This window comes from Salvia hispanica, chromosome 5 (assembly GCF_029641045.1).
Source record: "Salvia hispanica isolate PSC_SH4W2 chromosome 5, Shi_PSC_v1, whole genome shotgun sequence".
NCBI classification, from domain to species: Eukaryota; Viridiplantae; Streptophyta; class Magnoliopsida; order Lamiales; family Lamiaceae; genus Salvia; species Salvia hispanica.
The window spans coordinates 2,492,567-2,519,995 of NC_142696.1; positions in this window are offsets into that span (position 1 = coordinate 2,492,567).

The following is a 27,429-nucleotide window of genomic DNA, read 5'->3' on the forward strand; positions in this document are numbered from 1 at the left end:
CTATCATATTGTGCAAGATTATGCAAGCAATCATTATCTTCCCCATAATATCACGATCCCAAATAAGACATGGACATTTGATAAAAGCAAAACGAGCTTGCAAAACACCAAAAGCTCGTTCAACATCTTTTCGCGCAGACTCTTGATGTCGAGCAAACAACTTGTGCCTCATCGTTTGTGGACCTGGTATAGATTTGACAAACGCCGCCCATTGAGGATATATGCCATCAGTGAGATAATATCCCATATTTTTTTCCTGGCCATTTACTATGTAATTGACCTTCGGTGCTCGACCTTCCAAAATATCATCAAAAACAGGAGATTGATCAAGCACATTAATATCATTTCTCGAACCTGGAGTTCCAAAAAAAGCATGCCATATCCACAAATCTTGAGATGCTACTGCTTCCAAGATGATTGTCGGATTCCCGCTTCTTCCGGCATATTGTCCAGCCCATGCAGTGGGACAATTCTTCCATTCCCAATGCATGCAGTCAATACTACCCAACATGCCTGGAAACCCACGTTGTTCTCCAATATGCAGAAGTCTTGCCAAGTCTTCTTCGGTGGGCTTTCGCAAGTACTCATCGCCGAAGTTAGAGATTACACCTTCAACGAACTTGATGAGAGATTTGCGAATGAGTTGTGCGCTCATTCTCAAATATTCGTCGTGCAAGTCGGCCGCCGCCCCGTAGGCCAACATCCTCATCGCTGCTGTACATTTCTGAATTGCAGACATACCAAGTCGACCGGTAGCATCACGCTTCTGCACAAAAAAGTTGTCGGTGTCGATGAGCTTGTTCATTATTTTTTCGAACAAAGGTTTTCGCATGCGATACCTTGTTCGAAAAATATCTGGAGGATAGATTGGATCTTCAGCAAAGTACTGCTCGAAAATAATATCATGACCCTCTTCGCGTTTCCTTTCAATGTATCTCCTTTTAGCTCTAGCCGTCTGGGTTGTAGGTTGTGAAGGCAAGGTTGTTGGCCAAATAGCTATATCCTCGATTAGTTGATCGAGTTGCTGATTTTGTTCAACAATTTTTTCTTCCCATTCATTGTCTTCAAGAAGATTGAAAGCTTCAAAATTAGAACTTGATGACATTTTTTAGGGAGAGTTGGCTCAATAATCGTGAGAGGATTTGTGTATAATTTTCTTGAAGCATATAAGTAAATATATAGAAGTAATTTGTTGAGCATAGGATTCCACTACTATCATTTGTGATCACATGGGTTGTCCTTGGATTCCACCACCACTTGTGATAGAAAATGACTTGTCATGTAATCATACTTTGATTTTCGTGATCACATGGGTTGTCATTGGATTCCACCCCCACTTGATAGAAAATGACTTGTCATATAGTCACACTTTGATTTTCGTGATCACATGGGTTATCATTGGATTCCACCACCACTTGTGATAGAAAATGCCTTGTCATGTAGCCATACTTTGATTTTCGTGATCACATGGGATGTCATTAGATTCCACCACCATTTGTGATAGAAAATGCCTTGTCATGTAGCCATACTTTGATTTTCGTGATCACATGGGTTATCATTGGATTCCACCACCACTTGTGATAGAAAATGCCTTGTCATGTAGCCATACTTTGATTTTCGTGATCACATGGGATGTCATTAGATTCCACCACCATTTGTGATAGAAAATGCCTTGTCATGTAGCCATACTTTGATTTTCGTGATCACATGGGTTGTCATTGGATTCCACCCCCACTTGATAGAAAATGACTTGTCATATAGTCACACTTTGATTTTCGTGATCACATGGGATGTCATTGGATTCCACCCCCACTTGTAATGTCATGTAGTCATACTTTGATTGAAGGGCTTATCACATAAACTGGAAATTACATAAGCAACATAAATTAAAGATTACATACTAAGCAACAGAAATTGAAGATTACACACTAAGCAACAGAAGTTGAAATTTGCATAATAAGAAACATACATTGAAAACAGATAAACTACGATCAATTCCCAAATAATTCTGCTATTAGATTGCGTTTCAACGTTTCTTCTTCTGGAGTTAAGTCCCTCCTAGCCATCAGCGGAGTAAGGATAGCTGCCTTGATGTTCCGTTCCTGAATATCACTAGCTGCTTTGATCTTCCGTTCTTGAATATCACATTCCCTTTCACGTGTAACTCTCATTTCACGCAGTGCTGCAGTGAAATCATTAGGGATTGTATATGAAGACGTTGCAACTTCTTTGCCTCTTCTTTTAGCCTTACTCTTAGCTTGATCTCTTCCGGTAGGACTGATAAGGCTAATTTCATGCATTGGTTATGTAGTGAAAAACATCACATTTCTGCTGGATCTAACAAGTTTTGTTAAGCCAGGTGTGTGTGTAGCGCTAGATCCAGGAGATGCTGGAGGAGGATATCTAGCGAGGAGCAGGAACGGAATCACGAGGAAAAGCTAGAGGAAGGAAGCCAAAAGCTGAGGGCAATCAAGTCAATCAATACCTCGCTGGGCCCCACCTCGAAGCTTATAAATAAAGGAGTGCGCAACAAGAATGGCAGATCGGTTACACTCCACACACAGTCACGCTCTTAGCACACACACTAGGGATATGGGAAATTTGGGGTGGTTTTCGTTTTCAGGAGTCTCGTATCAGTGCATCACCGTCCCTTGAGGGCGAAGAAACAATTGTTCTTTTAAAATTTCTGTTTGGTACTCAGTTCAGTCTCGAACTTCACGTTTGGAAGTCGAGCTTGTTGTTTTGTTGCTGAATCAGTTTATCCGTTCTATTTACATTTGATTTGCTTTGATGAAGTTAGATTTCGTGTTGATTATTATGATGCTTGCTATTTTGGTTTGTTTATTTGAGATGTTCTCTTGAATTTGTTGCTGAATATTTTAGGAGATTCGAGAATCGTGGTATTGAAGTTGTGTTCGGTTGGATTTTTGTTCTGATGCTTGGATCCGGAGTGGATTTAGCATCCGAAGTGTGGATCTGAACAGGGGAGGTGAAATTTGTGCATGAGATTATGGGGATTTTGTTCTGCTTGGTTTGCTTCGTCTAGTAGTGTGATTTCCGTCGTTGTTTCGTTTACCGTTAAAATTATGTTTCCAATCTACATCTGAGTTTGTTTTTCTCGATCTCTGCATTTATTTGTGTTCGTTGAAGAAGATGAAGTCATTTTCAGTTGATGCTTTAGTTAGTTAGGCTGCAGATTCGATTCTGTCCGTACTTACCTTTTTCAGAGTTTGGTCCCCACTTGTTTTAATCTCCTTGGTCTAGAGATGTTCGTAGAAGTCCCAGATCTAGTAGTTGATTTGATTTAGTTCTTATACATAATTCATTTTTTGCCTAGATCTAGCAGTTAGCATAGCATACTTTATTTCCAAATTCACTTAGTTAAATTCCTCAACCCAAAATATGCGTGGCAGCAGCCAACCCAAAAATAGTTTCCAATTCTCTACGCATGTATTTTACGAGTCCATCTCTGTGGGATCGATCCCTACTTCCCTGTGCTAGTTTAGTATCTGTGGTTGAGGGTTTTGAAGGTTTGCTTGCGTACCAACGACCAGACTTCCAGTCTTGTGAGTCTCTAGACCTTGTGATCTAGTTGATTTACTGGATCTAGGAAGTGTGTAATTAGAAATTGATAGGATACAGCAAGCAAGAAATCAACTCTTCAAATGGCGCCGTTGCCGGGGATGGATGGCGTAGTTTGTTTATGTGTTTAGAGATTTGGTGTAAATAGTTTTAATCTTTTGAATTTCGCTTTTGGCAGTTTATGAGCAAGGGCTCAAGGTCAGGAATCTGGAGCAACCCATCTTGGTCAAGGAACGTGCAGTTGAAGTGGCAAGTTAAGGAATCAACATCCGCCATAACTACCAGATCGGGGTTGTCAACTGTAGATCCATTTCCGTTTGAATCAGGGAGTGAAGAAGAGTGGAATTCATCGGGGAAAGAGGATTCACGGTCGTCGTCAGAAACTGAGCATTCGGAAAGGGAGGAAGAGGAGTCTGTAATGGCAAACTTAGTGGACCTAGACCCAGAGATTGGTTCGCTAACTGCACATCTCGACGGAGAGCCAGCTCATGCCATAGTGTCAAATCAACGTCAGCGGTCTATTGAGATCAAGACGAATGTGCTGGGCGTTTTACCTACATTCTCTGGACGGAGGAATGAGTGTCCTTATGAGTTTTTGAACGAGTTTAGTAAGCTATGTAGCATCCAGAAAAGGCCTAACGAAACTACCGAGGAGGACTATCGCCTGCGAGCGATTCCATTTGCATTGAAAGGAGAGGCAAACACTTGGTTGCTGAGGCTTCCACCTGACTCGATCACCACATGGAGGGATTTCAAATTGGAGTTCCTGGACTATTTCTTTCCGTCCAATAAGACAAACGCTTTGAAAAAAGAAATTCAAGAGTGTAAGCAGGACTACGATGAATCTTTAAGCCAATATTGGTCTCGGTTTAAAGGCCTGCTTGACGCTTGCCCAAATCACAGGATGACGGAGGCTGAAACATTTTATCTATTCTACGAAGGGGCAAATCCTGAGTCCAAGGACTTAATGAATTCCTCGAGCGGGGGGAATTTCACCAAGAATAAGGCAAGCGAGGCACGCGAGATTCTGGGAAGATTAATCGACGCGAAGAAGGCGTATGACTGCCCGCGTGCTATCATGAGGAGAAGCTCCGCGAACACAGTTAAGGAACGAGAAGGAGAAGAGGTTAGAGACAGAATAGATCGACTGGAGAAGGCACTGCTAAATGCCATTGAAAAGAAAAATACCCCTGGGTCGACTGATAAGGAAAAAAACCCAGGTCAAGAGGAACATCAGCTTCAATTTTACAATAATCCCTCACTCGATGGAGATTTCCAAGCTCAAGTGAATGCAATGGGGAATTGGAATCAAAGTAATCAAAATACCAACTGGAACCAGTGGAAGATTAGGGAGGCACCATGGAGGGACAATCCTTGTTTCAGATGGGCTGAAGGGAACCAACAACCACAGTCACAACACCCAGGTCCAGCGGAGAACCAGCAGACATGGCCCAGCCGGAATCAGGAAGGACCACAGCATAATTCTAACTGGGCAGGGAAGCAGCAAGAGGGGCTGAACAACTGGAATTTCCGTAACCAAGGGGATCAGCATAACTGGAACAACAGGAACCAGAGCAACCAAGGGAATTCTTATGTGCCACCGCATCAGAGGAACAATTCAGGAAACAATCAAAATTTCCAACAGAGTCACCCAGGTCCAGCAACCCAGTACAACAATAATCAAGGAGGTCAGGGAAATTTTCGCCAGAACCAGGTGGTTGGAACCAATCAAAATCAAGGATTTAATCCCAGTTCAATTCAAGGTTTCCGACCACAGCGGAATCTTGATGACATGGTGCATGACCTGGTAAATTTCCAACAACACATGCAGAATAACATGCAGGCTAACAATGACGTGGTGCACAAAATTCAAGATGCCCAGCAGGAGCAGAAGTCTGCCATGGACATGTTGGCAAAGCAGATGTCCCAGTTGGCCACGTCGCTGAACGAAATGCGGGGAAATGAAGGGAAATTGCCTGCCACTGTCAAACCACCAGACCGAGCAAATATTAGTCAAATTACCTTGAGATCGGGGAAAGGCTATGAAGGACCGAAGCAAGTGATAAACGAGGAGACACCCTCACAGATGAACGGAGAAAAGGGGAATCAGAAGTCTCGAGGAGATGATCCTGGACTCAGAGAAATTCCTATACAGGATGACCTCCAGGAGGGAGATTTAAGGGGATCTATGCCTCGACTAAGTGACCCATTTTTCCTTGATCCAGAACCTGAGTTGGAACTTAAAGAGGGAAGCAGGGAGACAGGTGCAGCCCCAGCAGGGAGTTCCACGAATGCAGTAAAGCGACCCAAACCATTCCCATATCGAGGAGAAGCCAAGAAAAAGAAAGATGATACTGAGGACCTTGTGGAAATATTTAGTAAGCTGGAGATTAACCTACCCTTTTTGCAGGCTCTGAAAATACCCACCTTCAGCAAGTTCATCAAGGAATTCATAGCAGGAAAAACCAAACCTGATGGGAAGATTGTTATAGGAGAAAATGTATCCGCCGTGATACAAAAGAGGAGGATGCCGTCAAAGTGTACAGATCCAGGTATGTTCACTCTTCCTATTTCTATAGGTGATATTAAAATTGAGCATGCCATGTGTGATCTAGGTGCTTCGATAAATGTCCTACCGCTGTCAATATATAAAAAATTGGTGGGAGTCAGTTTGGTTGATACTAAAGTAGTGATTCAGTTGGCCGATAGAACATGCATCTCTCCTGAGGGAGTATTGGAAAATGTTATAGTTAGAGTGCATGATTTCCTATACCCAGCTGATTTTCATGTGATAAAAATGAGGGGTAATGAATCTGCTGAGTCTAGTGGGGTGTTACTGGGGAGACCCTTCCTTCGCACCGCGAAGACTGTTATTGATGTGTTTGATGGAACCATATGCCTGGACTATCATGGGGAGAAATACACCTTCAACATTGAAGAAGCTATGAAAAAACCGCTTGATGTTGAAAACTTGCATGTTGTAGATGTAATTAACCCCCTAGTCCAAGAATATCTTGAGACTGAACTAATGCAGGAACAGTTTGACAATTCGGAGCTGAGCCAGACTGTAGAAAAGGAGGTGACAGGATGGTGTGAAACTTTTTTCACACAGGACTTGACAGATGATCAGATCAATGAAGCGATCATGGCATTCTGCCACCAGCCACTATCATTCCAATCAGCCAGATCTGTTCAGGAGAAGAGCCCAGACGAGGGAGCGAATCTAGAGGAAATGGCGCCAAGAAGTAAGGCGGAGAACCCTTTACCTCAGGAAGCCATCACACCGAAGAAGGAGTTGAAAATTTTGCCTGAAAATTTAAAGTATGCATACCTGGAGGAAGGAGAAACTTGTCCAGTGATAATTAACAGCCGCTTGACTGAAGACCAAGAGAGTGCGCTGCTGGAAGTAATAAGGAGGAACAAGAAGGCCATAGGGTGGACACTTTCTGACCTAGTTGGAATTAGCCCTGATCTTTGCATGCACCACATCAGACTAGAGGAAGGGGCAAAGGCTCGGCGTGATCCACAAAGGAAACTGAATCCAAACATGAGGGAGGAAGTGCTCAAGGAAGTTCTGAAACTACTGTCCCTTGGAATCATATACTCTATTCCAGATAGCGAGTGGGTCAGTCCGGTTCACATGGTACCGAAGAAATCTGGAATACAAGTGGTGAAGAATGATGAAGAGTTGATTTCTTGCTTGCTGTATCCTATCAATTTCTAATTACACACTTCCTAGATCCAGTAAATCAACTAGATCACAAGGTCTAGAGACTCACAAGACTGGAAGTCTGGTCGTTGGTACGCAAGCAAACCTTCAAAACCCTCAACCACAGATACTAAACTAGCACAGGGAAGTAGGGATCGATCCCACAGAGATGGACTCGTATAGTACATGCATAGAGATTTGGAAACTATTTTTGGGTTGGCTGCTGCCACGCATATTTTGGGTTGAGGAATTTAACTAAGTGAATTTGGAAATAAAGTATGCTATGCTAACTGCTAGATCTAGGCAAAAAAATGAATTATGTATAAGAACTAAATCAAATCAACTACTAGATCTGGGACTTCTACGAACATCTCTAGACCAAGGAGATTAAAACAAGTGGGGACCAAACTCTGAAAAAGGTAAGTACGGACAGAATCGAATCTGCAGCCTAACTAACTAAAGCATCAACTGAAAATGACTTCATCTTCTTCAACGAACACAAATAAATGCAGAGATCAAGAAAAACAAACTCAGATGTAGATCGGAGGCATAATCTTAACAGAAAACTAAACAACGACGGAAATTAAACTGCTAGACGAAGCAAACCAGGCAGAACAAAATTTCCCATAATTTCATGCAGAAATTCACCTCCCCTGTTCAGATCCATACTTCGGATGCTAAATCCACTCCGGATCCAAGCATCAGAACAACAAACCAACCAAACACAACTCCATAGCCATGATTCTCAAATCTATTAAGATATTCAGCAACAAATTCAAGATAGCATCTCAAATAAACACTCCGAAATAGCAAGCATCATAATAATCAACACGAAATCTAACTTCATCAAAGCAAATCAAATGTAAACAGAACGGATAAACTGATTTAGCAACAAAACAACAAGCTCGACTTCCAAACGTGAAGTTCGAGACTGAACTGAGTACCAAACAGAAATTTTAAAAGAACAATTGTTTCTTCGCCCTCAAGGGACGGTGATGCACTGATACGAGACTCCTGAAAACGAAAACCACCCCAAATTTCCCATATCCCTAGTGTGTGTGCTAAGAGCGTGACTGTGTGTGGAGTGTAACCGATCTGCCATTCTTGTTGCGCACTCCTTTATTTATAAGCTTCGAGGTGGGGCCCAGCGAGGTATTGATTGACTTGATTGCCCTCAGCTTTTGGCTTCCTTCCTCTAGCTTTTCCTCGTGATTCCGTTCCTGCTCCTCGCTAGATATCCTCCTCCAGCATCTCCTGGATCTAGCGCTACACACACACCTGGCTTAACAAAACTTGTTAGATCCAGCAGAAATGTGATGTTTTTCACTACATAACCAATGCATGAAATTAGCCTTATCAAACTGCTCACACTTAAACCATACTTGTCCTCAAGTATAAAGACAAGAAGAAAAGAAGAATAAGGCGAATTTCAAGCATGGTTATCCCCTTGACCGACTCTACAGACTCTAGACAAAACTCCTACACCTAGACACAACTGAGGCAAAGCTAGACACTAAAACAAAGAATACATAATCACATAAGATGAAAACACATAAACACATATGCATGAACTGGTTTCAACTTTTAGACAACCGTCCCCACAAGATTAAGGTCAATCCAACAGGCTGCACTCCTCCAAATAGGCCCTTTTCTCCCCTCTACCTAGCCAATCTGTCAGCTCGTCAAGATAGCCTTTTACTTCCCCAATTGTTAGATTCACTCGATCACTCATTCCTCACCAGGGATGTTAGGACCGATTCTCTCTTAAGTTATTGCCAACCACTGAAACCTCGGGTTATGAGAATTCCTCCTTCTATCCTCCGTCACTATCCCCCTTTTTTTTCTTTTTTTTTTTTTTTCTTTCTGGACTTCGTCCAGCTTATACCTCCTTGATTTCCTGGACTTCGTCCAGCTTATACCTCCTTGATTTCCTGGACTTCGTCCAGCTTATACCTCCTTGATTTTTTTTCTCTCTTTTTATTTCCTCCTCTGGACTTCGTCCAGCTTATACCTCCAGATTTTATGATTATATATTTTCTCCTTTCCCCCTTTTTTATTTATATTTTTTTTTTTTTTTTTCTTCTCTTTTCCTTCAGCATTCAGTGGCAGACTTTTGACATATGTTAGCTCTAAGTGTTATCACAGGCTTATAACTCACCTCTAGAGTAGGGCTTCACAACTGAGCAAGTAAAGGCATTTACTATCGTTCTCGCTTCATTCAGATTGGTTCGGCTTACTAAAGAATCAGGCTTCTAAGTTGGAATACCTCCTATTTTCAATTGCTCTCCCTAAGGGAATCTGCCGTATTATATCCACTAGTTCATGCGACACACCCCTAGACCTACGACTCCTCAAAGCATAATAACACTGCATTGATTCCTCTCCCCCTCCCACTTCACTCAAGCTTGTCCTCAAGCCATCGTCGTGAAGGGGGGAAAACAGAGAATTCAATGCAGAATTAAACAACAATTCTAAAAAAAAACAACTTCTCACACTTAGACCGAGCAACGGGCTAAGTGGGAGAAGAACAAACCAACAGAAAACACAGAACTTCTCACACTTAGACCAAGGATTGGGCTAAGTGGGAGAAGGTAGCATAAAACACAGCAAAAACATGAAAATAAGACACAGAAAAGAAAAAAAACACAAAAACTAAAATTTACTTGGTCTGGGGAAATTGTTCATTTCTGGGGCTGGCTCCCGCGAGAGCCAGACGGTGGTGGAACACTGGGGCGGTTTGTTTTCACTTTCTTCTTCGCTGGTTGCTCCAGCTCTTCCTTTCCTTCTGCAGCTTGATCGAGTCCTGGTTTCCTCATTAGCATTTTCGTCCTCGGTGGATTTGGAACTTTCTCGGGAATAGTCGGGGTGGTCAACTGCTGGAATGGCTTGATCGAGGGACTGCTGTGGATGATCTTCTGTGCCTCGCCACTTGACCCAGGAGTCGACTTCGACTGGGTCAAGGGAAGCGTCTGATGCAGCCATTTCAACATCCTCGTAGATATCTCTACAGCTTCCGCCACTCTTTCACTTTGCTTGGCACATTTCGTGGCCAAATCTGCTACGTTGCTGCTCAGACCTTTCACTTCCTCCCGACTCCCATTGAGTTCCTTTCGTACCCCACCTAGTTCCTTCATCATCTCCTTCCTCATCAGCTGCATTTCCTTCCTAACGTCTTGCACTTCTTTCCTCATCTCCTGCACCTCCTTCCTAAGCTCTTCCACCTCTTCACTTGGCATGGCCTCCTCAGCTTCCTCTAATTGATTCCCTTGACCGCGACCTAAAAAAAATATGAAGACCCCAGACTCCTGGGTCAAGGTTAAAGTACGAGACATAAATCCCCTTTGAGTTTGGGTCTTCGAAAATATTTTTGGAAATTTTTGAATTTTTATTTTGTTTGGATTTTCTTTGTCTTCTAAAGCAATTAAACTATGTACAATTACCTTTGAATATTCTCGAATCCCCTGGATCAGTGTGTAAAAACATAACATTTCCCTTGACCCAGGAGTTCATCGAGAATATTCCTTTGTCTGGCTAAGTGATAACTGAGAGCGCACGTAGTGGTATTTCCTCCACTACGCATAGCTCAGAATTATCCCTATAGACTTTCAATCTATGGCCATTAACAAGAAAAGGGACCGAGTTAGGAGCACTTCCCTGGATTTCCACTGCTCCGTGTGCGCGGAGGCCAACGATGGTATATGGACCTACCCACTTTGACTTCAACTTCCCTGGCATTAGCTTGAGTCTGGACTGAAATAGAAGTACTTTCTGCCCCACCTGAAGTTCCTTGACCCGGAGGTTCTTGTCGTGCCAGAGCTTCGTTCTTTCCTTGTACCACATTGCTGAATCGAATGCCTCTAGCCGTAGTTCCTCCAGCTCCTGTAATTGCAGCTTCCTTTCTTCTTCACATGCCACAGACTTCATATTCATTTCCTTAATGGCCCAGTATGCCTTGTGCTCCACTTCCACGGGTAAGTGACACATTTTCCCAAACACCAACCTATAAGGTGACATCCCGATTGGTGTCTTGTAAGCAGTTCTATACGCCCACAAAGCATCGTCAAGGCGTTTACTCCAATCCTTCCTTGTGGTGTTAACTGATTTTTCCAAAATACTCTTTATCTCCCTATTAGAGACTTCAGCTTGCCCATTCGATTGGGGGTGATATGGTGTAGACAATCTATGATGCACGCCGTATTTCCTCATGAGCGCTTCTATAGTGCGGTTGCAGAAGTGTGTTCCTTGATCTGAGATAATCGCTCTAGGAACTCCATATCTGCTGAAAATGTTTGACTTCAGAAACTTGGCCACCTCTTTAGACTCACAAGTGGGCGTAGCCTTCGCCTCTATCCATTTGGAAACGTAGTCTACAGCGACCAATATGTAAGCATTTCCGTACGACGACGGAAATGGGCCCATAAAATCCATCCCCCAAACATCGAAAATTTCGCAGATCACTATGGGCACTTGGGGCATCTCATCTCGTCTCGAGATTCCCCCTGTCTGTTGACACCTTTCGCAGCATTGACAGTATTCAAAGGCATCCTTGTTCAATGTAGGCCAGTAGAATCCACTGTCTAGAACTTTCCTTGCGGTTCTCCTTGGTCCGAAATGCCCTCCACACGCCAAGGAGTGACAATGATGGAGTACATCTCTTTGTTCCCATTCAGGAATGCAACGTCGAATTATCTGATCTGCACACATCTTCCAAAGATAAGGATCATCCCAGAAGTAATATTTGGCTTCGCTTTTAAGCTTCATCTTCTGGGCCCGGGAGGCTTCCTCTGAACTTGGCTCCTCTCCCGTGACCAAGTAATTTGCCAGGTCTGCGTACCATGGTTCTGCGTTACGTACGCGCTTTCCTCGATCAGATTCTCCTGGACCGGTTAAAACTAAGACAGATTCCCAGCTTATCGGTCTAGGTGGTTCGTCCATATAGTACAAATGCTCTTCGGGAAAAACATCGGGAATAGCCTCGTCCGTATCTCCTTGATGAATTCTACTCAAGTGGTCAGCCACTCGATTCTCTGTTCCTCTTTTGTCTCTTACTTCCCAATCAAACTCCTGTAGAAGTAGGACCCATCGAATTAGCCTTGGCTTTGATTCTTTCTTAGCTAGCAAGTACTTTATTGCTGCATGATCAGTGAAAACAATAACCTTTGACCCAAGAAGATAAGGGCGGAATTTTTCGAACGAGTAGACGACAGCCAACATTTCCTTCTCCGTAGTATCGTAATTCTTCTGAGCTTGATTTAGTGTCTTGGACGCATAGAAAATTACGTAGTTTTTCCCATCTATCTTCTGCCCTAGGACGGCTCCCACAGCGAAATCGCTCGCGTCGCACATTATCTCAAAAGGGTGATTCCAGTCCGGTGCCCTGATAATTGGTGCGGACACTAGTCTCTCCTTGAGCAATTGAAATGCCCTCTTGCATCCCTCATCAAACTCGAACTCCACATCGTTGTGCAGCAAATGAGTGAGTGGTTGCGCAATTTTTGCAAAGTCCTTGATAAACCTTCGATAAAACCCTGCGTGACCGAGGAATCCTCTAACTTCCTTTTGATTTGTAGGGTAAGGTAGCTTTGCAATCACTTCCACCTTTGCCTTGTCCACTTGTATTCCTCTTTCAGAGACCACATGACCTAAAACAATCCCCTCAGTTACCATGAAGTGACATTTTTCAAAATTCAGAACTAGATGTTTCTCTTGACATCTTTGCAGCACTAGGTCAAGGCTGGCTAAACAAGTGTCAAATGAGCCTCCATATACAGTGAAATCATCCATGAATATCTCGATGCACACCTCTAGTAGATCCGAAAAAATACTCATCATACAACGTTGGAATGTCCCTGGTGCATTACATAGACCAAATGGCATCCTTCGGTAGGCATAAGTTCCAAAAGGGCATGTAAATGTGGTCTTTTCCTGGTCCTCTGGGTCCACGAAAATCTGGAAATAACCGCTATATCCGTCGAGGAAACAGAAATACTGTTTACCAGCCAGCCTCTCTAGCATCTGGTCAATGAATGGTAAAGGAAAATGATCCTTTTTGGTGGCTTCATTTAGTTTCCTATAGTCAATGCACATCCTCCATCCAGTGACCAGTCGAGTAGGCACCAACTCGTTCTTGTCATTCTTCACCACTTGTATTCCAGACTTCTTAGGTACCATGTGAACCGGACTGACCCACTCGCTATCTGGAATAGAGTATATGATTCCAAGGGACAGTAGTTTCAGAACTTCCTTGAGCACTTCCTCCCTCATGTTTGGATTCAGTTTCCTTTGTGGATCACGCCGAGCCTTTGCCCCTTCCTCTAGTCTGATGTGGTGCATGCAAAGATCAGGGCTAATTCCAACTAGGTCAGAAAGTGTCCACCCTATGGCCTTCTTGTTCCTCCTTATTACTTCCAGCAGCGCACTCTCTTGGTCTTCAGTCAAGCGGCTGTTAATTATCACTGGACAAGTTTCTCCTTCCTCCAGGTATGCATACTTTAAATTTTCAGGCAAAGTTTTCAACTCCTTCTTCGGTGTGATGGCTTCCTGAGGTAAAGGGTTCTCCGCCTTACTTCTTGGCGCCATTTCCTCTAGATTCGCTCCCTCGTCTGGGCTCTTCTCCTGAACAGATCTGGCTGATTGGAATGATAGTGGCTGGTGGCAGAATGCCATGATCGCTTCATTGATCTGATCATCTGTCAAGTCCTGTGTGAAAAAAGTTTCACACCATCCTGTCACCTCCTTTTCTACAGTCTGGCTCAGCTCCGAATTGTCAAACTGTTCCTGCATTAGTTCAGTCTCAAGATATTCTTGGACTAGGGGGTTAATTACATCTACAACATGCAAGTTTTCAACATCAAGCGGTTTTTTCATAGCTTCTTCAATGTTGAAGGTGTATTTCTCCCCATGATAGTCCAGGCATATGGTTCCATCAAACACATCAATAACAGTCTTCGCGGTGCGAAGGAAGGGTCTCCCCAGTAACACCCCACTAGACTCAGCAGATTCATTACCCCTCATTTTTATCACATGAAAATCAGCTGGGTATAGGAAATCATGCACTCTGACTATGACATTTTCCAATACTCCCTCAGGCGATATGCATGTTCTATCGGCCAACTGAATCACTACTTTAGTATCGACCAAACTGACTCCCACCAATTTTTTATATATTGACAGCGGTAGGACATTTATCGAAGCACCTAGATCACACATGGCATGCTCAATTTTAATATCACCTATAGAAATAGGAAGAGTGAACATACCTGGATCTGTACACTTTGACGGCATCCTCCTCTTTTGTATCACGGCGGATACATTTTCTCCTATAACAATCTTCCCATCAGGTTTGGTTTTTCCTGCTATGAATTCCTTGATGAACTTGCTGAAGGTGGGTATTTTCAGAGCCTGCAAAAAGGGTAGGTTAATCTCCAGCTTACTAAATATTTCCACAAGGTCCTCAGTATCATCTTTCTTTTTCTTGGCTTCTCCTCGATATGGGAATGGTTTGGGTCGCTTTACTGCATTCGTGGAACTCCCTGCTGGGGCTGCACCTGTCTCCCTGCTTCCCTCTTTAAGTTCCAACTCAGGTTCTGGATCAAGGAAAAATGGGTCACTTAGTCGAGGCATAGATCCCCTTAAATCTCCCTCCTGGAGGTCATCCTGTATAGGAATTTCTCTGAGTCCAGGATCATCTCCTCGAGACTTCTGATTCCCCTTTTCTCCGTTCATCTGTGAGGGTGTCTCCTCGTTTATCACTTGCTTCGGTCCTTCATAGCCTTTCCCCGATCTCAAGGTAATTTGACTAATATTTGCTCGGTCTGGTGGTTTGACAGTGGCAGGCAATTTCCCTTCATTTCCCCGCATTTCGTTCAGCGACGTGGCCAACTGGGACATCTGCTTTGCCAACATGTCCATGGCAGACTTCTGCTCCTGCTGGGCATCTTGAATTTTGTGCACCACGTCATTATTAGCCTGCATGTTATTCTGCATGTGTTGTTGGAAATTTACCAGGTCATGCACCATGTCATCAAGATTCCGCTGTGGTCGGAAACCTTGAATTGAACTGGGATTAAATCCTTGATTTTGATTGGTTCCAACCACCTGGTTCTGGCGAAAATTTCCCTGACCTCCTTGATTATTGTTGTACTGGGTTGCTGGACCTGGGTGACTCTGTTGGAAATTTTGATTGTTTCCTGAATTGTTCCTCTGATGCGGTGGCACATAAGAATTCCCTTGGTTGCTCTGGTTCCTGTTGTTCCAGTTATGCTGATCCCCTTGGTTACGGAAATTCCAGTTGTTCAGCCCCTCTTGCTGCTTCCCTGCCCAGTTAGAATTATGCTGTGGTCCTTCCTGATTCCGGCTGGGCCATGTCTGCTGGTTCTCCGCTGGACCTGGGTGTTGTGACTGTGGTTGTTGGTTCCCTTCAGCCCATCTGAAACAAGGATTGTCCCTCCATGGTGCCTCCTTAATCTTCCACTGGTTCCAGTTGGTATTTTGATTACTTTGATTCCAATTCCCCATTGCATTCACTTGAGCTTGGAAATCTCCATCGAGTGAGGGATTATTGTAAAATTGAAGCTGATGTTCCTCTTGACCTGGGTTTTTTTCCTTATCAGTCGACCCAGGGGTATTTTTCTTTTCAATGGCATTTAGCAGTGCCTTCTCCAGTCGATCTATTCTGTCTCTAACCTCTTCTCCTTCTCGTTCCTTAACTGTGTTCGCGGAGCTTCTCCTCATGATAGCACGCGGGCAGTCATACGCCTTCTTCGCGTCGATTAATCTTCCCAGAATCTCGCGTGCCTCGCTTGCCTTATTCTTGGTGAAATTCCCCCCGCTCGAGGAATTCATTAAGTCCTTGGACTCAGGATTTGCCCCTTCGTAGAATAGATAAAATGTTTCAGCCTCCGTCATCCTGTGATTTGGGCAAGCGTCAAGCAGGCCTTTAAACCGAGACCAATATTGGCTTAAAGATTCATCGTAGTCCTGCTTACACTCTTGAATTTCTTTTTTCAAAGCGTTTGTCTTATTGGACGGAAAGAAATAGTCCAGGAACTCCAATTTGAAATCCCTCCATGTGGTGATCGAGTCAGGTGGAAGCCTCAGCAACCAAGTGTTTGCCTCTCCTTTCAATGCAAATGGAATCGCTCGCAGGCGATAGTCCTCCTCGGTAGTTTCGTTAGGCCTTTTCTGGATGCTACATAGCTTACTAAACTCGTTCAAAAACTCATAAGGACACTCATTCCTCCGTCCAGAGAATGTAGGTAAAACGCCCAGCACATTCGTCTTGATCTCAATAGACCGCTGACGTTGATTTGACACTATGGCATGAGCTGGCTCTCCGTCGAGATGTGCAGTTAGCGAACCAATCTCTGGGTCTAGGTCCACTAAGTTTGCCATTACAGACTCCTCTTCCTCCCTTTCCGAATGCTCAGTTTCTGACGACGACCGTGAATCCTCTTTCCCCGATGAATTCCACTCTTCTTCACTCCCTGATTCAAACGGAAATGGATCTACAGTTGACAACCCCGATCTGGTAGTTATGGCGGATGTTGATTCCTTAACTTGCCACTTCAACTGCACGTTCCTTGACCAAGATGGGTTGCTCCAGATTCCTGACCTTGAGCCCTTGCTCATAAACTGCCAAAAGCGAAATTCAAAAGATTAAAACTATTTACACCAAATCTCTAAACACATAAACAAACTACGCCATCCATCCCCGGCAACGGCGCCATTTGAAGAGTTGATTTCTTGCTTGCTGTATCCTATCAATTTCTAATTACACACTTCCTAGATCCAGTAAATCAACTAGATCACAAGGTCTAGAGACTCACAAGACTGGAAGTCTGGTCGTTGGTACGCAAGCAAACCTTCAAAACCCTCAACCACAGATACTAAACTAGCACAGGGAAGTAGGGATCGATCCCACAGAGATGGACTCGTATAGTACATGCATAGAGATTTGGAAACTATTTTTGGGTTGGCTGCTGCCACGCATATTTTGGGTTGAGGAATTTAACTAAGTGAATTTGGAAATAAAGTATGCTATGCTAACTGCTAGATCTAGGCAAAAAAATGAATTATGTATAAGAACTAAATCAAATCAACTACTAGATCTGGGACTTCTACGAACATCTCTAGACCAAGGAGATTAAAACAAGTGGGGACCAAACTCTGAAAAAGGTAAGTACGGACAGAATCGAATCTGCAGCCTAACTAACTAAAGCATCAACTGAAAATGACTTCATCTTCTTCAACGAACACAAATAAATGCAGAGATCAAGAAAAACAAACTCAGATGTAGATCGGAGGCATAATCTTAACAGAAAACTAAACAACGACGGAAATTAAACTGCTAGACGAAGCAAACCAGGCAGAACAAAATTTCCCATAATTTCATGCAGAAATTCACCTCCCCTGTTCAGATCCATACTTCGGATGCTAAATCCACTCCGGATCCAAGCATCAGAACAACAAACCAACCAAACACAACTCCATAGCCATGATTCTCAAATCTATTAAGATATTCAGCAACAAATTCAAGATAGCATCTCAAATAAACACTCCGAAATAGCAAGCATCATAATAATCAACACGAAATCTAACTTCATCAAAGCAAATCAAATGTAAACAGAACGGATAAACTGATTTAGCAACAAAACAACAAGCTCGACTTCCAAACGTGAAGTTCGAGACTGAACTGAGTACCAAACAGAAATTTTAAAAGAACAATTGTTTCTTCGCCCTCAAGGGACGGTGATGCACTGATACGAGACTCCTGAAAACGAAAACCACCCCAAATTTCCCATATCCCTAGTGTGTGTGCTAAGAGCGTGACTGTGTGTGGAGTGTAACCGATCTGCCATTCTTGTTGCGCACTCCTTTATTTATAAGCTTCGAGGTGGGGCCCAGCGAGGTATTGATTGACTTGATTGCCCTCAGCTTTTGGCTTCCTTCCTCTAGCTTTTCCTCGTGATTCCGTTCCTGCTCCTCGCTAGATATCCTCCTCCAGCATCTCCTGGATCTAGCGCTACACACACACCTGGCTTAACAAAACTTGTTAGATCCAGCAGAAATGTGATGTTTTTCACTACATAACCAATGCATGAAATTAGCCTTATCAAATGACAAGAACGAGTTGGTGCCTACTCGACTGGTCACTGGATGGAGGATGTGCATCGACTATAGGAAACTAAATGAAGCCACCAAAAAGGATCATTTTCCTTTACCATTCATTGACCAGATGCTAGAGAGGCTGGCTGGTAAACAGTATTTCTGTTTCCTCGACGGATATAGCGGTTATTTCCAGATTTTCGTGGACCCAGAGGACCAGGAAAAGACCACATTTACATGCCCTTTTGGAACTTATGCCTACCGAAGGATGCCATTTGGTCTATGTAATGCACCAGGTACATTCCAACGTTGTATGATGAGTATTTTTTCGGATCTACTAGAGGTATGCATCGAGATATTCATGGATGATTTCACTGTATATGGAGGCTCATTTGATACTTGTTTAGCCAGCCTTGACCTAGTGCTGCAAAGATGTCAAGAGAAACATCTAGTCCTGAATTTTGAAAAATGTCACTTCATGGTAACTGAGGGGATTGTTTTAGGTCATGTGGTCTCTGAAAGAGGAATACAAGTGGACAAGGCAAAGGTGGAAGTGATTTCGAAGCTACCTTATCCTACAAATCAAAAGGAAGTTAGAGGGTTCCTCGGTCATGCAGGGTTTTATCGAAGGTTTATCAAGGACTTTGCAAAAATTGCGCAACCACTCACTCATTTGCTGCACAACGATGTGGAGTTCGAGTTTGATGAGGGATGCAAGAGGGCATTTCAATTGCTCAAGGAGAGACTAGTGTCCGCACCAATTATCAGGGCACCGGACTGGAATCACCCTTTTGAGATAATGTGCGACGCGAGCGATTTCGCTGTGGGAGCCGTCCTAGGGCAGAAGATAGATGGGAAAAACTACGTAATTTTCTATGCGTCCAAGACACTAAATCAAGCTCAGAAGAATTACGATACTACGGAGAAGGAAATGTTGGCTGTCGTCTACTCGTTCGAAAAATTCCGCCCTTATCTTCTTGGGTCAAAGGTTATTGTTTTCACTGATCATGCAGCAATAAAGTACTTGCTAGCTAAGAAAGAATCAAAGCCAAGGCTAATTCGATGGGTCCTACTTCTACAGGAGTTTGATTGGGAAGTAAGAGACAAAAGAGGAACAGAGAATCGAGTGGCTGACCACTTGAGTAGAATTCATCAAGGAGATACGGACGAGGCTATTCCCGATGTTTTTCCCGAAGAGCATTTGTACTATATGGACGAACCACCTAGACCGATAAGCTGGGAATCTGTCTTAGTTTTAACCGGTCCAGGAGAATCTGATCGAGGAAAGCGCGTACGTAACGCAGAACCATGGTACGCAGACCTGGCAAATTACTTGGTCACGGGAGAGGTGCCAAGTTCAGAGGAAGCCTCCCGGGCCCAGAAGATGAAGCTTAAAAGCGAAGCCAAATATTACTTCTGGGATGATCCTTATCTTTGGAAGATGTGTGCAGATCAGATAATTCGACGTTGCATTCCTGAATGGGAACAAAGAGATGTACTCCATCATTGTCACTCCTTGGCGTGTGGAGGGCATTTCGGACCAAGGAGAACCGCAAGGAAAGTTCTAGACAGTGGATTCTACTGGCCTACATTGAACAAGGATGCCTTTGAATACTGTCAATGCTGCGAAAGGTGTCAACAGACAGGGGGAATCTCGAGACGAGATGAGATGCCCCAAGTGCCCATAGTGATCTGCGAAATTTTCGATGTTTGGGGGATGGATTTTATGGGCCCATTTCCGTCGTCGTACGGAAATGCTTACATATTGGTCGCTGTAGACTACGTTTCCAAATGGATAGAGGCGAAGGCTACGCCCACTTGTGAGTCTAAAGAGGTGGCCAAGTTTCTGAAGTCAAACATTTTCAGCAGATATGGAGTTCCTAGAGCGATTATCTCAGATCAAGGAACACACTTTTGCAACCGCACTATAGAAGCGCTCATGAGGAAATACGGCGTGCATCATAGATTGTCTACACCATATCACCCCCAATCGAATGGGCAAGCTGAAGTCTCTAATAGGGAGATAAAGAGTATTTTGGAAAAATCAGTTAACACCACAAGGAAGGATTGGAGTAAACGCCTTGACGATGCTTTGTGGGCGTATAGAACTGCTTACAAGACACCAATCGGGATGTCACCTTATAGGTTGGTGTTTGGGAAAATGTGTCACTTACCCGTGGAAGTGGAGCACAAGGCATACTGGGCCATTAAGGAAATGAATATGAAGTCTGTGGCATGTGAAGAAGAAAGGAAGCTGCAATTACAGGAGCTGGAGGAACTACGGCTAGAGGCATTCGATTCAGCAATGTGGTACAAGGAAAGAACGAAGCTCTGGCACGACAAGAACCTCCGGGTCAAGGAACTTCAGGTGGGGCAGAAAGTACTTCTATTTCAGTCCAGACTCAAGCTAATGCCAGGGAAGTTGAAGTCAAAGTGGGTAGGTCCATATACCATCGTTGGCCTCCGCGCACACGGAGCAGTGGAAATCCAGGGAAGTGCTCCTAACTCGGTCCCTTTTCTTGTTAATGGCCATAGATTGAAAGTCTATAGGGATAATTCTGAGCTATGCGTAGTGGAGGAAATACCACTACGTGCGCTCTCAGTTATCACTTAGCCAGACAAAGGAATATTCTCGATGAACTCCTGGGTCAAGGGAAATGTTATGTTTTTACACACTGATCCAGGGGATTCGAGAATATTCAAAGGTAATTGTACATAGTTTAATTGCTTTAGAAGACAAAGAAAATCCAAACAAAATAAAAATTCAAAAATTTCCAAAAATATTTTCGAAGACCCAAACTCAAAGGGGATTTATGTCTCGTACTTTAACCTTGACCCAGGAGTCTGGGGTCTTCATATTTTTTTAGGTCGCGGTCAAGGGAATCAATTAGAGGAAGCTGAGGAGGCCATGCCAAGTGAAGAGGTGGAAGAGCTTAGGAAGGAGGTGCAGGAGATGAGGAAAGAAGTGCAAGACGTTAGGAAGGAAATGCAGCTGATGAGGAAGGAGATGATGAAGGAACTAGGTGGGGTACGAAAGGAACTCAATGGGAGTCGGGAGGAAGTGAAAGGTCTGAGCAGCAACGTAGCAGATTTGGCCACGAAATGTGCCAAGCAAAGTGAAAGAGTGGCGGAAGCTGTAGAGATATCTACGAGGATGTTGAAATGGCTGCATCAGACGCTTCCCTTGACCCAGTCGAAGTCGACTCCTGGGTCAAGTGGCGAGGCACAGAAGATCATCCACAGCAGTCCCTCGATCAAGCCATTCCAGCAGTTGACCACCCCGACTATTCCCGAGAAAGTTCCAAATCCACCGAGGACGAAAATGCTAATGAGGAAACCAGGACTCGATCAAGCTGCAGAAGGAAAGGAAGAGCTGGAGCAACCAGCGAAGAAGAAAGTGAAAACAAACCGCCCCAGTGTTCCACCACCGTCTGGCTCTCGCGGGAGCCAGCCCCAGAAATGAGCAATTTCCCCAGACCAAGTAAATTTTAGTTTTTGTGTTTCTTTTTCTGTGTTTTATTTCCATGCGTTGCTGTGTTTTATGCTATCTTCTCCCACTTAGCCCAATGCTTGGTCTAAGTGTGAGAAGTTCTATGTTTTCTGTTGGTTTATTCTTCTCCCACTTAGCCCGTTGCTCGGTCTAAGTGTGAGAAGTGAAATTGTTGTTTAATTCTGCATTGAATTCTCTGTTTTCCCCCCTTCACGACGATGGCTTGAGGACAAGCTTGAGTGAAGTGGGAGGGGGAGAGGAATCAATGCAGTGTTATTATGCTTTGAGGAGTCGTAGGTCTAGGGGTGTGTCGCATGAACTAGTGGATATAATACGGCAGATTCCCTTAGGGAGAGCAATTGAAAATAGGAGGTATTCCAACTTAGAAGCCTGATTCTTTAGTAAGCCGAACCAATCTGAATGAAGCGAGAACGATAGTAAATGCCTTTACTTGCTCAGTTGTGAAGCCCTACTCTAGAGGTGAGTTATAAGCCTGTGATAACACTTAGAGCTAACATATGTCAAAAGTCTGCCACTGAATGCTGAAGGAAAAGAGAAGAAAAAAAAAAAAATATAAATAAAAAAGGGGGAAAGGAGAAAATATATAATCATAAAATCTGGAGGTATAAGCTGGACGAAGTCCAGAGGAGGAAATAAAAAGAGAGAAAAAAATCAAGGAGGTATAAGCTGGACGAAGTCCAGGAAATCAAGGAGGTATAAGCTGGACGAAGTCCAGGAAATCAAGGAGGTATAAGCTGGACGAAGTCCAGAAAGAAAAAAAAAAAAAGAAAAAAAGGGGGATAGTGACGGAGGATAGAAGGAGGAATTCTCATAACCCGAGGTTTCAGTGGTTTGGCAATAACTTAAGAGAGAATCGGTCCTAACATCCCTGGTAAGGAATGAGCGATCGAGTGAATCTAACAATTGGGGAAGTAAAAGGCTATCTTGACGAGCTGACAGATTGGCTAGGTAGAGGGGAGAAAAGGGCCTATTTGGAGGAGTGCAGCCTGTTGGATTGATCTTAATCTTGTGGGGACGGTTGCCTAAAAGTTGAAACCAGTTCATGCATATGTGTTTATATGTTTTCATCCTATGTGATTATGTACTCTTTGTTTTAGTGTCTAGCTTTGCCTCAGTTGTGTCTAGGTGTAGGAGTTTTGTCTAGAGTCTGTAGAGTCGGTCAAGGGGATAACCATGCTTGAAATTCGCCTTATTCTTCTTTTCTTCTTGTCTTTATACTTGAGGACAAGTATGGTTTAAGTGTGAGCAGTTTGATAAGGCTAATTTCATGCATTGGTTATGTAGTGAAAAACATCACATTTCTGCTGGATCTAACAAGTTTTGTTAAGCCAGGTGTGTGTGTAGCGCTAGATCCAGGAGATGCTGGAGGAGGATATCTAGCGAGGAGCAGGAACGGAATCACGAGGAAAAGCTAGAGGAAGGAAGCCAAAAGCTGAGGGCAATCAAGTCAATCAATACCTCGCTGGGCCCCACCTCGAAGCTTATAAATAAAGGAGTGCGCAACAAGAATGGCAGATCGGTTACACTCCACACACAGTCACGCTCTTAGCACACACACTAGGGATATGGGAAATTTGGGGTGGTTTTCGTTTTCAGGAGTCTCGTATCAGTGCATCACCGTCCCTTGAGGGCGAAGAAACAATTGTTCTTTTAAAATTTCTGTTTGGTACTCAGTTCAGTCTCGAACTTCACGTTTGGAAGTCGAGCTTGTTGTTTTGTTGCTGAATCAGTTTATCCGTTCTATTTACATTTGATTTGCTTTGATGAAGTTAGATTTCGTGTTGATTATTATGATGCTTGCTATTTTGGTTTGTTTATTTGAGATGTTCTCTTGAATTTGTTGCTGAATATTTTAGGAGATTCGAGAATCGTGGTATTGAAGTTGTGTTCGGTTGGATTTTTGTTCTGATGCTTGGATCCGGAGTGGATTTAGCATCCGAAGTGTGGATCTGAACAGGGGAGGTGAAATTTGTGCATGAGATTATGGGGATTTTGTTCTGCTTGGTTTGCTTCGTCTAGTAGTGTGATTTCCGTCGTTGTTTCGTTTACCGTTAAAATTATGTTTCCAATCTACATCTGAGTTTGTTTTTCTCGATCTCTGCATTTATTTGTGTTCGTTGAAGAAGATGAAGTCATTTTCAGTTGATGCTTTAGTTAGTTAGGCTGCAGATTCGATTCTGTCCGTACTTACCTTTTTCAGAGTTTGGTCCCCACTTGTTTTAATCTCCTTGGTCTAGAGATGTTCGTAGAAGTCCCAGATCTAGTAGTTGATTTGATTTAGTTCTTATACATAATTCATTTTTTGCCTAGATCTAGCAGTTAGCATAGCATACTTTATTTCCAAATTCACTTAGTTAAATTCCTCAACCCAAAATATGCGTGGCAGCAGCCAACCCAAAAATAGTTTCCAATTCTCTACGCATGTATTTTACGAGTCCATCTCTGTGGGATCGATCCCTACTTCCCTGTGCTAGTTTAGTATCTGTGGTTGAGGGTTTTGAAGGTTTGCTTGCGTACCAACGACCAGACTTCCAGTCTTGTGAGTCTCTAGACCTTGTGATCTAGTTGATTTACTGGATCTAGGAAGTGTGTAATTAGAAATTGATAGGATACAGCAAGCAAGAAAATCAACTCTTCAAGGACGCTGCAATGTTGAAGAACGACTCTCAGGAATGGAGTCAATTTGAGGTCCTCCTTCCTCACTAGTCCTCGACCTTTTTGAGCTCCCACGACTTTCTTCAAGACTATCTTCATCTGGCTGGAAACGCGTTGAACCAGTACTATTCAATTTCAATTCCCACTTAGGATTGTATCTCATCACCTCCTCAAACACCTTATGGTGAGTAAATTTTCTCTTACCATACAGTTGTTGAGCGGCTTTCTCAATGTCCTCTTTAGATTGGCCACTTGTAGCTCGATCATGTGCTTTTTTGTATGCAGCAATCCACTTTGTGACATTTGTGTTGAGTCGTTTGTAGCGTTGTCTCAATGACTCTAAACTTCTTTGTTGGCCCATTCCTGGATTTTCTTTTCTTGCTTCCTCATATTGATCAAGAACCTTTTGCCATAGATGGGCATTAGTTTGGTTGGTGCCAACAATTGCATCCCTGCTCACGAAACAATAAGCAGACATTAATGACATGTCTTCTTGCTCACTCCAATCATGTGGAGTGTTTGAAGCACTCAAGTTGGTTGGTGATATGACTTGGCTTGAATGTTGGTTTTGAAATGAATTTTGGAATTGATCAGAATTTGGAAAATCATCAAAACTAGGGAAATAATCTTGAGAAGGATTAAAATTTTGGGAAGGGTTGTAGTTTTGGGAAGGATAGAAATTTGGGGAATCGGAGAATATATTATTCTCATCATCATCCATAGTTAGCAACAAAGTAAGCTTAAAAATATGAAATTTTATCAAACAAGAAGATTATAGGAGGAGGAAAGAGATATTTTTTTTTGTGTGCAAACTATAGCAAATGTGGTCTCTATTTATAGAGGAAGAAAAATTATGAATTTTGATATAATTTTTATAATTTTATAATATTTTATATTAAAGATATATTAATTTAAAAGTATATATATATCAACCAATGAGATTGTGCCATTTGGCACAATCTCATTGGATGATGGAATGGAGACCGCCTGGTTGGTGTTTGGGTGGAGAGAGACCGTGGTCTACTTGAGATTGAGACAATATTATTGATTTTTTATTTTTTTTTTAAAGGTGGGGTGAGGTGGCGGTCGACCCACCCCACCGATAAACATAGTCTTATAATCACTTGCTCTTTCTATAAAAAGGTGTGATATCAAATTAGAATGGGCCAACAGTGGTCTGGCCCGCAATAGCTGATCTAGGTGGGATCGATCGACTCAAACTTCGTCCCTAATCCTATAGCCCTGAAGCTCCACCCCAACCCTTCAGGGTTTATGTTCACTTTCATTCTTTGTTCGATATCTATAGTGAGAGACGTCCACCTACAAATGACCTTTTTATTATATGACACCACGAGTTTTGTTTCTAAATCTATCATTAATGGTCCGACCATATATTTGAATGGCCCAAACAATTTTGACCCGAACTGACCCAAACCAAAGTGCCGATTTGTCTCGACCAACTCGTTTTGATCATGAATTTTCTTGTTTAGAAATTAAAATATGCATCATAACCACTCATAAGTTGTTCTAAGTGATCATCGGTTGCTTAGATGCACATATTAGTTCTAAATACGAAATGTTATCTATGTAATATCACCAATTTTATAAATTGATTTCTCTTAGAACTTACACATTTACACAAGCATCTCAATAACTTATAATTGCTTCTTAGTGCCTATTGGTTCAAGTGACACCAATATTTTCGATTTTATAAAAAATCAATCAAGTAAATTGTATTACAATAGTCATTCAAATATAAGGCTTAGACCGTTTGGTGCCATACCAGAGGAGGTAGGTACACAAGTTGAACTTTAATATCGACAAAATCTTATCCAATTAATTATGGTAATGGAAAACCTTTCCACGTAATCTACACTTCAGATTATAGTAATCCGATTACAAATTTGCCTAATTTAATTAAGCAACGCAATAAATAAATAATCCATTCATACATCATTGCGTTATGACATGGACATCTATAGTATCGTAGGAGTACTATTTAGGACGTATCCAACTTAAATTTCAATAAATAAAAATGCAGCATCACTTGATTTTTACATACAATGGGATAGATGGTCCTCTTAAAGCAATATTTTCAGTCCCACGTAATAAACTAACGGTTGTGTATTAATTTTCAAATTAATTCAAGAAATAAATATAACATTAACTAGCACGCCCATTCTTGACTAACAAAGATATTTTATATATTTGATGATAAATGATATGGGCACAATTTTTATCTAGTATAAATAACTACTACTAATACAGAGCAAGTTGGCAACTGGTCCAATTGGGCATGATTATAAATTATTTATATATCTCTCAATATTCAATTAAACAATTATAACAAATTAGAACAAATTAATCTGGACTTTTGAATTCAATACTACTTCACAGTAGTAATTTCTATTATCTATACATTTGTATAAAAAAGACAAAATTAGTTTTTGTACTTTTTTATATACACTCAACAAAAATGATCATTTGAATTTGTATATCTATTCATTATAGTATAACCCAAGGTGTAAAATATTTATCATTGATGTATTAAAATTTTAAACTAAATCGTCTTCGAATTGAGTAACCGACCAAATCCAAAGATTTGCGGATCAATTATAATTGAACAAAATCTAAAAAAAATACGAGTATATTTTATTAATGGTGGTATAGTCGATAGATTGATTAGCTTAATTCACGGGTAAAAAGACTAAAACTTAAATTATTTTTATAGTACTCAAGTGTGTATTCGCCAATATTATAAAATTGGGATAATGTAAACAAAAATGACAGTGGGAATTCATTGATTGGATAACAATAAAGATAAGATTTAATTTCTGACTGCTTTCCTAAGATGCAATGGCATTGG